We start from the raw sequence: 9,464 nt of genomic DNA on the forward strand, positions 1-9,464 counted from the left end.
TGACAGAGTTGAGTAGTTTTCACAGAAACCATATGGCCCACAAAACCTAAAATTTTTACTGTCTGGTCTTTCATAGAAAAGGTTTGCCAATTTCTGCTTTGGATGATTACTGCCAAAGGAATACAAATTATGTGAAAATCTTTAATATATCAACATAATTTTGCTGAAATGAATTTTTAAAATTTATGGAATATACATATATACAAATTATAAATTATGAATGTCTTTATTTTATTACTTATCCAAACATCACTGGCTTCTCAACAGAACACCCAGACATGTGTGATATTGGTAGTCATCTTTAATAGCCTGCCAACTTTTAGCTGTATAAAAGCCAGAGCTTTTCACATATTTTTCAAGTTTATATTTAGGAAGTTATGTTTTTCCATATGAGGTGTGTTTACTCTTGCCCTGGGCTCTGCAAATACGGGGGCAGGCTTGCCAGAGTGTACTCTGAAATATACCCCTGTTCTGCCATATTGAAGTCTGAGCCTGGATGCTGGAGCTTGGGAGATGGACCCCTGTGCCTTTGATGGGAGTTTGTACAGAGGGCACCATCCCGGAACAGTAACACTGTTACTTGCTCTGTGCCCTGCTTCTAGATGGGTGGCCATTAGGATGTTTGGACAGACTCAGTCCCCAGAAGGACACTTCCCTCTGCAGTTGAGCAGATGGGACCCACTTTGGCCCTGGAAACCCATGTGAGCTTCCAGGCCAGGTGTGTGGGAGGCTCTGGCATGGAGAAGAGCTCCAGAGGGCTCGGTCAGTGCCGAAACAGCTCTCTCACCCACGCAGGCAGCTCTGCGTTTCCTTCAACAGCTATGGTCTTCTGGCCACTGCCCAAGCTCTCTCCTCTGCCTGCCCAGGCAGAACCTATATGCCAGCAAGAGCTCTTGGTGCCTGTGGGGACTGTGTAACTCAACATGTGAGGCTGACACTCAGGACGCATCCGTCTCTGCTGCTGGGGGAGGCAACTATTCACAAAATGTTGGCAAACTTTTCCTTAACTATTGCCAGATTTAGCAAATAAAAATGCTGGATGCCCAGTTAAACTTGAATTCGTAAACGACAAATGCTGTTTCAGTATGAGTGTGTCCCATACAATAGTATTGTACGTTAAAATTATGTGTCACTTCTCAGACAAGGCACTTAAGGACTCGGGCATTCGAGAGTCACTGTTCTTCCCCTGCTGAGGAGACTTTGGAGGTTATGTGTTTTAGATGATACGATAGGGGATGGGTGGGGCGCCTGGGTGGCTCAGTCGGCTAAGCATCTGACTTCAGCTCAGGTCATAATCTCACAGTTTGTGAGTTTGAGCCGCACATCAGGCTTTCTGCTCTCAGCACAGATCCTGCTTTGGATCCTCTGTCCCCCACCCCCCTCTCCTCCCTGCTTGTGCTTTCTCTCACTCTCTCAAAAATAAACATTAAATATATATATATATATATATAAATAAAATATATATATAAATATATAAAAGTTAAAGTTATATATATATATATAAAGTTAAAGTTTTATATATATATATATATATATATATATATATATATATGTTAAAGGATGGTTGCCCAGCTCATAGAAATGAACTTTCATTCATAGCTGGAAAGTTGTGAATTTTTAGGGTTTATCTTTTACCACAGCATCACCTAGACCCTTCTGACTGTTATATCATTTGAGACCCTGCCCAGACGTCACTCTGGCTCCTTCCTCTTCCATTGTGCTCCTCTCATGTTTTATGAACCCCTTGCTTCCAATGTTTAATAAATGCCTGCTTAGTTCTCTCTCTCCCTCTAACCAGGGCACAAGAGTCTTGCCTTATTTGACTTTGTGATCACAGGATCTCACACAGGAAGTACTTTAGTGTGTGCTGAATGAATGAATGGCCAGAAGTTCTCTTCAAATTCATCTTGGTATCACCAAGGACGTTACCTCTTTAGGTTTTACCTCCATTATTCCTTAAATAAAGGACCATCTCTCTTTAAATAGGTCTGCAATCTTGGGAAATTTAGTTACATGTAGCTGTGTTATTTATATAGTGACTGGTCACCAGAAGAACAAGAGATTGTGGGTGATGACATTCATTCTTAGTCACAAATTAAAAGAGAAACATGACAATGACATTTCCACTGTGAGAGAAAAGGTCACCTGGCATTCAGAAGCCCTAATTGCAAGGCCATGTTTCCATTCTAATCATCTATACTTTCTGGAGATGTCATTGCTACTAATACAGAAAGGCTGGGGCCCACAGTCTACTTAGAAGAAAAAAGGAATTACTATTTCCCTAAAAATTTAGATCAGTGATGCTCAACCACGAAGTGGGAAGTGTGCATGCATATCAGAATCTCAGAATGGGGGAAAACATAGAAAATATTTTGATTTTGGGGTGCCTGGGTGGCTTAGTGAGTTAAGCATCCAACTTGGGCTTGGGTCATGATCTTGAGGTTCACCGGTTTGAACCCCATGTCAGGCTCTGAGCTGACAGATAGCTCAGAGCCTGGAGCCTGCTTTGGATTCTGTCTCTGTCTCTGTCTCTCTCTCTCTCTCTGTGTCCCTCCTCTCTCTCTGTCACTCTCTCTCAAAAATAAACATTTAAAAATTTAAAAAATTTTATTCTATTGTGAAAATTCATTTTTTAATGCAAAATACAGAGAGATTCAAGTGTGACACTCTAGGCTGTGAGGCATGTGGAGAATATGGAATGGGCAAGCAGTCAGAACAAGCTGCAGAACTGAGGTGGAAATCGGTGCGCATTTGTTAGCCAAAGGGTGTCATTTGTGTTGCGTGTTTGGCACCATCTGTGCTACTGTTCCCACTGCAAACACAAAGTAAGTCATCTTTGTTTTAAGGGGAGTGGAGGCTTTTCTTTTAAAGCACGTTTTGATTTGGAGTTCTTAGGATGTGGCAAAAAAAAAAAAAAGAGGGGGCTTTGATGAGGATAGAAAGATGAAGAAGCAGAGGCAATTCTGTTTGGAGGTTTGTCTGTGAAAGGGAAGATGAGAAGTAGAAGGGTAAAGCAAAAGAGCTTTGGGAGTTTTATTTCCTTGTTTTAAGATTGGAGAGACTTGAGCATGTTTTAAAGGCTGAAAGGAAAATCCAGTACAGGAGATGAGGTGGAAAAAGCAGGAGAGAACGGAGGACGGATATAGATAATGGATTGTGGATAGAGAGAGATCTCGGGGGCAGGGGGGAGGGGTGAAGAAACTGAACAGACGAGGGAAGAGGTTAAGAGGGACAAAGAATTGGGGCACCTGGGTGTCTCAGTCGGTTAAGCGTCCAACTTCGGCTCAGGTCATGATCTCATGATTTGGTTTGGTTCGTGAGTTCAAACCCCGCAGGGGGCACTCTGCTGTCAGCATGGAGCCTGCTTCAGATCCTGTGTCTCCCTCTCTCTGCCCCTCCCCTGTCTCTCTCAAAATTAATACACACACACACACACACACACACACGGACAAAGACTTGGTTTGAGAGTCCCTGGCAGGTTGCTGGGGACTGCAGGCCATCATGGTAATCGGGGTAGGTAGAAAACTGATTTGCCTATTTTTATGAATATCTGAACTCCAATGCTAAATTTGTACAAATTTCTGCAGTTCCATACTGAAGTTTGTGGGTGGTCAAAGAAATTCACTCGGCCAAATTTAGAAACTATTATCCTACTTCAGGGTGAGGCTAACATTTTCAAACTTTTCAAAAATGGCTAGCTTGCAATTGAGCTTGTTTAGTTTGGAATATAGAATTGAAGCCCTGAAGACATTGAATCTGAGCTATAAAGGCTCAAATACCAACCTTGTTCATTCCTTTAAGCATGTGTTACAAAAATTGATTTCTAGATTATTCCAGTTGATATTTGAATGTCTTTTCATTTGCTCATCTTGATGATGTTCTAAAGGACAAGAATTTTGAAAGTGGTTTCCAAGAAAACCAAATTCCAACCTCATTCTAGTCCAGCTGCTGGATAAACTCAGGCTAACTTTTCCTTGTGTGTGGGGAGGTAGACCCGAATTTCCTTTGTGAAACTCAGGGTGGGAGGGAAATTCTTCCTTCCTGATTTTCAGTCTTTGCCAGAAAATGCCTCAAGAACAGCTTAAGTGATACGCTTGTCAGTTGCATAAGAAAACATTTAGAAAAGCACACTGGAAATCTAGGGATGAAGTAGTTCCCTGTTTATCGTAAAGAAGAGACCCGGTTTCATATGCCACTGTATCATTTCCATCAACGTATGAGGCCAAACTGATTTGTCTGCACCTCGGGCCACAGAAACCAAATAGAGGCAGGCTGTGCCTTCCACATACATAAGACACAAGGCTTGTTGTGGAAGCCAGTACACTCAGCACTCACACCGATACTACCTTACTAAGATTAAAAACACGAAGCTTTTCGGGAACCCTCTTGCCCTGTTGGTGGGATTGCAAACTGCTGCGGCCGCTCTGCAAAACAGTGGGGAGGTTCCTCAAAAAATTAAAAATAGATCTACCCTATGACCCAGCAATGGCACTGCTAGGAATTTACCTAAGGGATACAGGAGTGCTGATGCATAGGGGCACTTGTACCGCAATGTTTATAGCAGCACTTTCACCAATAGCCAAATTATGGAAAGAGCCTACATGTCCATCAACTGATGAATGGCTAAAGAAGTTGTGGTTTATATATACAATGGAATACTACTTGGCAACGAGAAGGAATGAAATCCTCTTCATTTGCAACAACAGGGATGGAACTGGAGGGTATTATGCTAAGTGAAAGAAGTCAGTCAGAGAAAGACAGATATCATATGTTTTCACTCATATGTGGAACTTGAGAAACTTAACAGAAGACCACGGGGGAGGGGAAGGGAAAAAAAAAAGTTACAGACAGGGAAGGAGGCAAACCATAAGAGACTCTTAAAAACTGAGAATAAACTGAGGGTTGATGGGGGTGGGAGGGAGGGGAAAGTGGGTGATGGGCACTGAGGAGGGCACCTGTTGGGATGAGCCCTGGGTGTTGTATGGAAACCAATTTGGCAATAAATTTCATATTTAAATACATACATACATACATATATACATACATACATACATACATAAAAACACAAAGTGTTTAAAGACCAGAATACATTTGTTCTCAAAAATTGCCATCGCTTTGTTTTTAGCCGTGATGTTTACATCAGTATAAACTGTCTAATGAGCCTAAAGGGTGCTGTGGGGGGTGTTGTAAGTTTATCAAAGGAGAATAAGGAAGAGTTGAGGAAAAACTGCTCTAAATAGGAAAAAAACAGTGCCAAGAATATCCGCAGAGGCTTTACCGTGCTGACAGTACCTTACTTAAATTCAAATTCCTGGCCTAGGTGGAGGGCGTATCTGGTTCTATGAGGACGGTGACTTTAGGATAAGAAACACTTTATTGTGAAGACATTCTAGATTTCAGGCTTTGGGTCTGAGATAGATGGGCAGGGTTTCCTTGTCCACCCGACCCTTTCATGCCCACTGAGATCATTAATTCCAGATGACCCGCTAGACGGTGTGTGGGTTGCCTGGTGTCAGAGTAGGAACGTGGCATGAAACCATGAAGGTTTCTCTGGCTTTATGCTAATTTCCATCGTTTTCTGGCCAAACCACTGTTTAGCTGACATTTCTGTAAGATGATGGTATAATATCATCTTATTATGGGGTGGGGACCCGCTTCCCCAGTTTAAGACATCTTTGGCTTCTTCCAAACACCTAGCTAAGATAATTAGGTCTTATGGCAGAGACAAAGGAACATAGCAACCTTTCTCTTCAACTGGATTTTCTAACTTCATTCTTGTATCAGGGCTACAACCTTAGGATCTCAGGGAAAGGGGACATAGCTATTCACTGGAGGTAAATGTAGAGCTGTTGGATCATTTCCTGGACTGTTGGATGACTGTTCAATAATAGGTAACTTTAGATAACGTTTATGGTATTACAGGATTATCCTAAGTACTTTATAAACAGTAACTCATTAATGCCTCACAACAGCTATATGAGAAGGGCATTATTATGATCCTCATTTTAAGTAAGCTCTACACCCAACGTCAGGACTCCTGAGATAGGAGTCGCATGCTGTACTAAGTGAGCCAGCCAGGTGCCTTTTTATTTTATAGAGAGGCAACCAAAGGACCAAGTGCAGTGGACTGAATTGTGTTCCCCAAAATTCATATGTGGAAGCCGTAACCATCAATGTGACTGTATCTGGAGATGGGGGTCTTCAAGGAGAACATTAAGGTTAAATGAGGTCACGAGGGTGGGGCCCTAATCCAACAGGACTGGTGTCCGAATAAGAGGAACGGACCAGGGATGCATACACACAGAGAGGCCATGTGAGAACACAGCAAGAGGACAGTCTGCCAGCCAAGGGGAGAGGCCTCAGGGGAAACTAAATCTGCTGACAACTTGGTCTGAGACTTCCAGCTTCCAGAACTGTAAAAAGATAAATTTCTGTTGTTTAAACCACCTAGTTTGTGGTATTTTGTTGTGGCAGCTAGCAAACTAATATACCATGAAACTAAGAAATGTGCCCAGGATCACACAGCTCTTAAACGGGAGAGCTAAGATTTGAACCCGGGTAGTCTGGCTTCAGCAATCATACTCTCAACCTTTTTTTGTCTTCATCCAAGGAGTTAAAGCCATACTTCTCAACAGAAATATAATGTAAGCCACAAATTTGAACCTCACGTGTAATTCACAATTTTCTAGCAGTCACATTTTAAAAAACAGATGAAATTAATTTTAATAATGTATTTTATTTAAAATTTTTAAAAAATGTTTATTTATTTTTGAGACAGAGACAGAGCGAGTGGGGGAGGGGCAGAGAGAGAGGGAGACACAGAATCTGAAACAGGCTCCAGGCTCTGAGCTGTCAGCATAGAGCCTGATGCAGGGCTTGAGCCCACGAACTGTGAGATCATGACCTGAGCCGAAGTCGGACGCTTAACCGTCTGGGCCACCCAGGCGCCCCTTAATAATGTATTTTATTTAACCCAATGTACCAAAGTCTTATTTAAGCATTTAATCAATATGAAGTTATTAATGAGATATTTAACACTCTTCTTTTGTACAGAGTCTTCCAAATTGAGGGTTTATTTTTTACTTACAGCACATCTCAATTTGGACTAGCCACATTTCAAATAAGCCACACATGGCTGGTGGCTACCATACTGGACAGCATAGGATTAAAGCACTTTCACGGCTCTCCATTGTGCACAAGATAAAATCAAGACTCCACCCATGTTTCTAGCTTCATGTCCTTTCTAGCTGCAGACTTTTTAAACTCCTAAAATTGGCAATACTGGGGCGCCTGGGTGGCGCAGTCGGTTAAGCGTCCGACTTCAGCCAGGTCACGATCTCGCGGTCTGTGAGTTCGAGCCCCGCATCAGGCTCTGGGCTGATGGCTCAGAGCCTGGAGCCTGTTTCCGATTCTGTGTCTCCCTCTCTCTCTGCCCCTCCCCGTTCATGCTCTGTCTCTCTCTGTCCCAAAAATAAATAAAAAACGTTGAAAAAAAATTTTTTTTAAATTGGCAATACTTAAATGTTAGCTTTCCATTCACACCATGCTGCTTTTCAGCTTGGTATCATGCTCTCCCCATTGTCTGGATGCCCTTCTTCTCATCCATCTGGCTTTTTCCTGCCTCTTGTAGATACCCTGTTCAGGTTTCCCCTCCTCTCGGAAGCCTTTCCTACAGCCCACACTGAATTGGATGCCTTTTTTTTTTTTTTTTAATTTATTTGTTTATTTTGAGAGAGAGAAAGCATGTGTGAACGTGCACAAGTGGGGAAGGGGGAGAGAGGGGGGCAGAGAGAGAGAATCCCAAGCACGTTCAGCGAGGTCAGTACAGTGAACTCACGAACCGTGAGATCATGACCTGAGCTGAAATCAAGAGTTGGACACTTAACTGACTGAGCCACCCAGGCGCCCCGGATACCTCATCTATGTGTTTCCTCATAACATTTCATCCTAATTCATCCTGACATTTAGGTCTTCTTATTATACTTATTTGTATATGTGTCTGCCTCTCTGATTATACTGTGAGCTCAGTAGCAGATATGCTTTATTTATCTCTGTGCCCAACACAGAATCTGACACATAAAAGGCAACAGTAAAATTAAGCTGAACTTAATACACATGTTTTGGCATACAAGATTCTTCATCCTGGTTGACCAGAATTTCCTCCAAATCATGAGGAAACCAGGCACAGGCCTCCTGGAGGGAAATATGGGTGGGCACTAGAGCTACGTAAATGTGGGTGTGTGGGTGCAGTGTCTCCATAATTTCAAGACTACTTAAATAAACATAAAATCAAAGTAAAATCAAATTTTCTATGCAAAAGCAGTGTCAAAAATCAGATCTTCAAATTTCACCAACATACCTATTGAGAAGACAAAGCTAGTTTACTGCTTACCTCAGCAAGCTTTGAAAAAGCTTTGGCTGTGTCTCAGATGGTCTCAGATAGAGGGAGTAAGGTCAGAATTAGGTGGAAGTTTGATTTAAGACAGATTTTTCAAAGAAGGAATGGGAGGGGGGAATCTTGGTTAGGATTGGGTGAAGGTCACAATATCACAGTCCAGGAATGGTGTAAATAGCAAGGTAAGGATTTTAAGGGGAAGACTCAAGACTCAAGGGCAAAAATTATTGTTTTCCACTGAAAACTTGATGAGTATTTCTTTAAGATCTTATATGAAAAATCAAACTATTTACCTACACAGGAGACTCCTGGAAAAATAAAAGTCACCCTAATGAAGACAGAAGAATAGCAAAGTCAGGCTAATGAAAACAAAGGATTCTCCCTAAACTGATTTAGCAGGATTCTGGCAAAAATTGGGCTCATGAGGACAGGCCCAAGGATGAGGTCTATTTGAGAATAAGAGTTTAAAAGAGCCTGACTAGGGGTGCCTGGGTGGCTTAGTCTGACTCCTGATTGTGGCTTAGGTCACAATCTCTTGGTTCCTGAGCTCTGTGTCCAGCTCCACACTGACAGCATAGATCCTGCTTGGGATCCTCTCTCTGCTGCTGTCCCGTGCACACCTTCTCTCTCTCTCAAAATAAGTAAACATTAAAAAAAAAAAAAAAAAAAAAAACAACATTGCCAAGATCAATATTGAGGAACTTCTTTCCTGTTTTTTTGTTGTTGTTTGTTTTTTCTAGGAGTTTTATGGTATCCGGTCTTAGGTTTAAATCTTTGACCTATTTCAAGTTAATTTTTGTGAGTGGTATAAGATGAGGGGTCCAGTTTCACTTTTCTGTGTTTATGCCATTTTCCCAACACAATTTGTTGAAATACTATCCTTTCCTTACCGGGTATTCTGGCTGCCTTGTTGAATGTTAGTTGACCATATATGTAAGTGGTTTAATTCTGGGCTTTCTGTTCTCTTCCACTTGTCTGTGTGTCTTGTTTTTATGCCAGTACCATGCTGTTGCAATTACCAAAGCTTTGTAGTATAGTTTGAAATCAGGAAGTGTGATGCCTCTGGCTT

At 41.9% G+C, this 9,464-nt stretch overlaps 1 long non-coding RNA gene across 1 annotated transcript in view; it reads left to right on the forward strand.

Moving 5' to 3' along the window:
• The window catches only part of LOC125927059 (uncharacterized), a 187,645-nt gene that overhangs the window by 138,481 nt on the left and 39,700 nt on the right, over positions 1-9,464 (forward strand). The gene's annotated exons all lie outside the window — the stretch shown is intronic.

Source organism: Panthera uncia, chromosome D4 (assembly GCF_023721935.1).
Source record: "Panthera uncia isolate 11264 chromosome D4, Puncia_PCG_1.0, whole genome shotgun sequence".
NCBI classification, from domain to species: domain Eukaryota; kingdom Metazoa; phylum Chordata; class Mammalia; order Carnivora; family Felidae; genus Panthera; species Panthera uncia.